Source organism: Helicoverpa zea, chromosome 5, assembly GCF_022581195.2.
Source record: "Helicoverpa zea isolate HzStark_Cry1AcR chromosome 5, ilHelZeax1.1, whole genome shotgun sequence".
Taxonomy (NCBI): Eukaryota; Metazoa; Arthropoda; class Insecta; order Lepidoptera; family Noctuidae; genus Helicoverpa; species Helicoverpa zea.
Genome location: NC_061456.1, coordinates 11169831 through 11177825, shown reverse-complemented (window position 1 = coordinate 11177825; position 7995 = coordinate 11169831).

Here is a 7995-nt window from a genome sequence, read left to right as displayed (position 1 = left end):
TACTTTTTATTTTTCCTACAGTATTCCTCCTTAAATTGCCAGGATAGTTTCATTTGAAATGCTCATTAAGAGAGGTATACTGCAGATTAAATGGGTCATTCGTCATCTCGACACACTTAACTCACGACGAATGTGTCCACTTGGTGAAACTCAAAATTTTAACATTTATCTTGTCGTCAACTCGACACGTTAAGATTTTGATGCGTGTCCAGTTAGTGAAACTTAAATTATAAACTTTTATGTTTTCACCAACTCGACACGTTTTAGAATTCAACCCGATTTCAAGCAAAAAGTACAGTCAACAAATGAATGTATTCATTTTCTGTGTCACAAACATCATCGGCCTCTGAACGTCCGCTTAGCAAACGCTTCAAACGCGAACATGGACTCCCAAACTACTTAGTACAAGTACTAGGAAATCATAAGTGCATTGAAGCCAGATGCATTAGCAACTTTTAATAATGTTTTACACTCAAATAATGGTATTGAAATCGAATCATTTTTTGTCACTAGTACTAGGGTGACATAACTTAACAGAAGATATTTGCTACCGGATTACTAAGTAATGCACTTTTTCTTCAACTTATCGACAAAAGACTTTTCAAATACCTTCTGTAATATTTATTCATCATACTTTGTTTTTTTAATCATGTTTTTCTTTGATTGAGGTATACTGAAAATCACCAACAGTTTGATTTCCATTATTCCTTACATTCAATTTTCGTTTGCTTTGTCACGACATGATTGTGGTATAACTTAAATATTCTCTTTCTAATGTTGATTTTATTGATCTGTGTAGTTATTATCTTAGTCTGAGTAAAATGATTGTGATATTATTACGATTGCGATTATGAACCTGACAAGCAAACGGAATGGCAGTAGTAGACCATATAGTGAGAAAGAAAAAGAACATAGTATGTGAGGAATAATGAAAATCAAACAGTTGGTGATTTTCAGTAAACCTCAAATAAAAACAAAGTATTATGAATTACAGACAATACTTGAAAAGTCTTCTGTCGATAAATTGTAAAAAAACAGACTATTATGCATTACTTAGCAATCCGATTTATATTGAAGATAGAATATCTTCTGTTCAGTTCTGTTACCCTAGTACTTGTGACAAACAATGATTCGATTTCAATTCCATTATTTTATTGTAGAACAGTATTAAATAAAAGTTGCTAGCATCTGGCTTCAATGCACTTATGATTTCCTAGTACTTGTACTAAGTAGTTTGGGTGTCCATGTTCGCGTTTGAAGCGTCTGCTAAGCGGACGTTCAGTGGCTGGTGATGTTTGTGACACAGAAAATGAATACATTCATTTGTTGACTGTACTTTTCGCTTGAAATCGGGTTAAATTCTAAAACGTGTCTTGGTGAAAACATAAAGTGAATTATTTAAGTTTCACTAACTGGACACGCATCAAAATCTTGCCGTGTCGAGTTGACGACATGATAAATGTTAAAATTTTGAGTTTCACCAAGTGGACACATTCGTGGTGAGTTAAGTGTGTCGAGATGACGAATGACCCGATTAAACAGTCGGCCGATAGTTGATCCGATGGTTGTCAAATGTATTTTTTTAAGAAACTCTTTATTCCAAAGTTTGTATTCGGTCTGACACCAGCTAAATACCGGATCTTTGTAATGTGCGTAGGTATTACCTATGTATCTTCATACTGATTTTTGGGATTAAAAAACTGACAAAAAGTTTGCAGTATGCGAGTACTCTTAAGCTTATCGAGATAGTATACCATTGAAATGCTCATTCCCAGACATCAGACCAAATTCTGCATTACCAACCTCACCCGAAATATGATTGAAACACGTTAGCACGCAACTGTACCAAAGTACGCAAAACGTAAATGATGTAATTCGGATATACGAGACCAACAGTGCATGACGCGGTGTTCCACTAAAGTGATATTTACGGTGTACTCGCATGTACCTGTGGCCATGTCACCGTAAATTAGAGGTCTCAACAAGCTATGGGATTCATTGCCTTGTAAACGGTTCGTGCGATTGTTTTAATGAAGGATAATGGATTTGGTTTAGTAACAAATGCTAATACGATTTAAAACATACAAGTAAGGTATTTAGGTCATTAACAGTGGTGCTCAGCTGCATTCGGATAGACTGGAAGCCGATCCCAACATAGTTACGAAAAGGAAGGTGTGCCCAGCATAGTGAGTATGGGCTAATCCCCCCAGCTTGAAGGAGCCTTTAGTCCAGCAGTGGATTAGTTCAGGCTGTCTTGATGAGTATCTTTACTGCAAAGTAACTTAGTGCTTTTTCATGCCGGATTTCTTCAGTCCAGAATCGAAATCTCTGTTGCGATGATTTCCAGTCAATTAGTTTCCCTAATAATATAAAAAATATGCTACAACTTCACCACTAAGTAATAGAAAAAACAGATGTAAGTAAATTTCATTATACAACTGATTTCTTTACATTGAGCCCTTTCGACTAATTAACATCATTTTGTTTTAGTTGTCCACATTGAATGACCAACTTAAAATACTTTACCAAAACATATCAGCAAATTAAACCAACTCAAAACCAAACTAAATTAATTCATTAAAAACTAGCATCTACCTTCGAGAGCCGACTGAAATAGCAAGAGTTCCAAACTAAACCGAAGTACAACACTAGTATTATTATTAGTCAAAAGCACTTTACGGCACTATCCAAATATTTGCACAGAACCTTAAGCATTACGAATTCTATTCGCAGTAATTGGCCTTTTGACTGTCATACTAACCAAGTTAGTATTCTTTTTTTTTATACAGTAAGAGCATACTGTAGACTGAACAGTCGGCCGACAGTTGACCCGATGGCTGGCATTTTATTTTTGTAAAGAATATCGTGATTCCAATCAAAGTATGCAGTCGGTCTGATACGAGGTAAATACCAGATCTTTGTAATGGTGCGTACTACCGTTCATCTTCATACTGATTTATGAGCCGAAACAAACTATCGGCCGACTAAAAGTGTGTAGTGTGCGCTCTCTAAATCAAATATATATTCAAAAGAGAACAATTTTTTGGTGATACTCTGATATTTTTTTTATTTTTTTGTTATCGCTTTTTTCGTTATTTGTGAGCACATAGTGGCCGATATACGAATGTGATTTCTACGGCCATCGATAGAATTTTAATGTATACGTAGGCGTTTTGAAATTGTTTTACAGTATTGATACGGTCAGTTAGCTCGGTTGTTTGTGTTCCCTGTGATATCATAAAACTTTTTGAATAAAATCAATAGATTAGTTTTAACAGCTGTGATTTATTCAAAGCGGGTGTTTTGTTTGTTAAGATTAGAGGGTTTAGTTGGCACCAGTTTTTGGTAAAGTGATTTTGTAGATTTAATCGTATTTTGACAGGGTGAAAATAGCCTTTATTGAAAAAAGAATAAATAGATTTAGCTATCGACACAAGTGTTTTATGTTTTTAACTTCCAATACACCATCGGAATTTTCACTCAGTTTTTTACAACACATTTCGACACCGTCCCTTACGATTGAAAAATCTGCTAGTCTGAAAACACTGTTAACTCTAAAATACAGTCTATTTCCAACCAACGATTAAACAAATCATTCAGAACTCATAATCAATAGGTACACAAACAAAATTACTCCTCCCAGCTACCTATCTTCAGACCTCACACGTCAAACGCCTTCGAAATTGACCTCAACTCCTCAAACTTGACGCGTTACCCCTAATCAGAATAATTGAGTAAACTTGTAATTTATTCGTAATACAAACCGAGTTTAGAGACGAAGTTAATCAGTAAAGATATGGTATTCGAGTTAATTAAGTCTCACACTCGGTATGGAAATAATTGCTCGGTGGAATAAGGTAGGCGGTGATGTGTAAGCGAGGCGATGGATTTAATTTATAGCGAAGACGTTTTAGTGACGAGCTGAAAATGAAAAAAAAGTTTAAGATCATTTTCTTATCATTGGTTTTGGAGATGTATTATTTTATTCTGGCATTTATTATTTATCAAATTTTTTTTTATTAATATTCTATCCGGTTATTAGGTACTTGTCAAAAATACAGAACTTTAGAAATCCCCACAAAATATTTCCGTTTGAGACTATCTGGATAGGTTGGCTGCCGTGGTTGTCTTATTTTTTTGGAATTTCACTGACAACTTACTTTGATTATTTCTAGTAGCCTATAGATATCAATTAATTTTTTATCACTTCTTTACCATATAAATCAATAAACTTAAGAGGACGAATTGGAATTTTTGGCGCCAAGGATGTCAATTTTTCTCAGTAAATACAAAACGGATCAAAATACAACTTGGTTACCTGAAAGTTCATGATATAAGCCTTATTTTGTTAGTTGTAGAAACATGATTAGGTAACTTTTATAACAGAGAAAAATATATCAAACATACCTCTTTTTAAAAAGAGATTCACATATTATGGGCAAACGGGACCGATTTAAGCCTCTTAACTTTTTTAGTAGTTGAGTATATACATACTCTTTAAAATGGTAGTAGGAATTTTTATTAAATTATCATTTCTAAATATTAAAATTACAAAACCATTTTGTCGCTTACGACTTTTAGTTATAAGCTAGCGCGCGTATTGTTATCCTCGCCCCGCTCAGACGCTCCGACCCCTTTTGGCGCCTTAGATGCGCGTGCCGGTTATGGAATTATTGTTGACCACTTCCTCGCCTTAATTGCATTAAAAGTATATCATCCACTGCATGAGACGGGTCATCATAACATTGTCAATTGAAATGACAAGAGCAGTAATTAAACCTCGAATATATTTCACCTGTACTAAAGTTAAAATTCAATATAATGTGCGATGAATTTTGAACAGATTTTCGAAATAAATACCCACCTCATTTGCTGTTAATTAGCTCGCCAATATTCGTGTAAAAATTAAATCCAGTTTTTAATTACTGTATTTTGTTGCGGTTTTGCAGAAATGGCCTTAATTTGTCAAAGCTGTGTTTACTTCAGTGCATTTTAACTGGATTAAATATTTTATTTGCTTAACAGATTTTATAACAGCACTCCATCTCCCGAGCCTTTTCTAAACTATGTATGTTGGGGTCGGCTTCCAGTCTCACCCATGCAGCTAAGTTACCAGTGTTTTATAACAGCATTCATGAGAAGAACATATACTTGGTCGTTACTCTAGGTACACTTTGGTCACTATCATACTGCATCAAGAAATACTAAACATCATTATTCATCACCAAAATGTTCTATATCCCAGAAAAAAACTATATATCGCTTCGTAGATATCTCTCCATCGCGAATCTACCACTAGAACACAACCCCAATCTATTCCTAACTTCGTAAGACACCAAAAACTCGTGACAAACGACACGAGTGTAAGTGAAAAGCAATGTTTTGTGCGGTCTGATTTGCCTAAATCTAAATAATGGCTGTACCTAACTACGTACAATTATATATTCCGGGTTTTGCTGTGCGAATTATACAGATAACTTCGGCTGCGGTTGCGATACATACTCGTAGGTGGGACTTATTCTGAGGGCGATATTTTAGTGAGAGTTTTTTGCCGTCTAAGTAAAGATGTGCGTAAGTTGTGAGACTTAAGTTATTCTTTAATATAATTGATGTCGAAGCATTCACTATATGATGAAGGATTATGTAAGCTGCCATTGAACATCTTTGGCGGGGGCTTCGGGTAGTCCGAAGCCAGAAAGTCTTGACTACCAATCAAGGGGTATCGGGGTGCTCTGTTAACTAGATTGAGGAGGTCAGATAGGCAGTCTTTTAATGTAGAACACTGATACCTACTTTACCTACCTTACCTCCGATTAGATCGCTGCCCATTTCTAAAATAGTTGGGAAAAGGCTAGACCGATGATGGACTAAAAGCTTATACGAAACTACTAGAAATTGACTACATTAGCATTATATTATCGTTACTCATAATACTACCCGTTAGGAACCGAGTTGTCTCGGAATAAATCTTCAGGTTATGATTGTAAGCCAAGTCTGTTTTGAAGGGCTGTTCTACTTTACACATTATCATAACCCCTTTTAGTACGAGAAAAATACGTCCTTAGCTTTATGATCACCTAACAGAACAACTTCGTAAGAAACACAAATGTAGGCCTACGTTTAAAATAAACCTAAAACTTGCAATTCTTTAGTAAACAGATGCTGATCTTACAAAAGACTGCTAATAAAGAGAGACGTCTCACCTTAAACCAATAACCACCACAGCACAATAACCGAAAATAAATCATTTCAACCTCAGATCATTCAAGCCGGATCGTTAATTTTCAAACCAGAGTATTTAAAATTCGAAAACCTCATTAAGATAGGCAAGCTTCCACATAAAGGGTTTTCGAATAATACAAAAGGTAATTTTCGCTTATTCATTAAATGTAATTAAAAGGGGGTGGTGGCGGCTTCGCGAAATTAATATTGTAGAGAATAACAGGCAAGTCAGTCTGATACTCGCTTAATAGTCGTGAGCGACGCGCGACGCCTCGTTAGCGGAGACGAACCAAGTTTGTTCGCAGTTTTTTGAAGGCGTCTGAAGTATTTGAATTTACTTGGAGTGTACACGTGTGTAAATATGGAGGTTAGAATTATGCTTAAATAACAGACAGTCCATTTTCTTAATATCCCATGAAGAAGTTGATATTATCAGAGTACCTGGTACATGGATGTCAGAAGGTCCTAAAAAAAGTAGTTCTTGATTGAAAATTAGAAAAACTTTAGGTATAATATAATAGGCGCGCCACAATCACTTTCTTCTTTATGGTTTAAAAAATCACTGGATTCACTAAAACTGTTTCCTGTAGGAGCTGATTAATTTCATCTATTTTCCCTGTTGTATTCAAATTCTTAGGGTAAAATTGGAAATTAAAAATTTGACAGTTACTGATTAATAGCTTGCATTTCTCAAGCTCAGCGAACATAGACGAAGCTAACCGAAAATTATTCAGTTTTGAAATGGATGAAACCAGAAATCGATTGCCGGAATTTATAGAGTAGTTTATGTGGGTAAGTATAGAGGGATTATTTGCAAAGACATTTCACCTGAAACGCTATTCAAGTTGTTCAACAACCAAATACTAGGCAATGCTATAGTAATCTGTGGTTACTATACTTCCTTTACTTCCTTATAGAAGGCACTTAACTAAAGATAAAAACAATCTTAACGTTTAAATAACAAAGTCCGCTAATAACAATGTCAATAACAATTACTTAATCTATTGAATATTTTTTTTTAAGCAGCCGTTTATTTATTTTGTTATTTATTTGTATACAAAGTCTTATCAAGTTTGTTTACCTCAACTTATGTGCGTAAGTACACTATTGAAGTACAATACTAGGTACTGTGGCTAAGCTCCGCACATAATTTTAGAAGCTCTCGAAAGCAAGGCTAAGCAGGCTTGTTATGATTTCAGCGGCAATAACAACCAACGTAATGGACTATTAGCTAATCTCTGGTTAATTGCTAATACAATTACCTATAATACACATCGTAGAATCTTCAGCTCTTACTGTTAATGTTCATGTAGCTTCCTTGGCGTTTTACGTGCCTTTAACACGTTTTATTTGCGATTATATACTTAAAAGTAATGTTGAAAATAATACCAGGCTATCTTGGTTGTGTAGGTGCCCAAAATATTGTCATCTTTTACCAAGTAAGTATAATTTAGAGTATTTCAAATCTAGTCATATCTAAATTAAAAAGGCAATCCGGTTTTTAATCTATACGAGATTGTTGAAAAGTTTGTTTGTATTAAGGAGAAGTACTGGTTCAAGTTGAAAAATTATTTCAGCGGTAGATAGCCCATTTATTGAGGGAGGCTATAGGTAACTTTCTATCCCACTACTACTACTACTACTACTATACTACTACTACTATACTACTACTACTATACTACTACTACTATACTACTACTACTATACTACTACTACTACTACTACTATACTACTACTACTATACTACTACTACTATACTACTACTACTATACT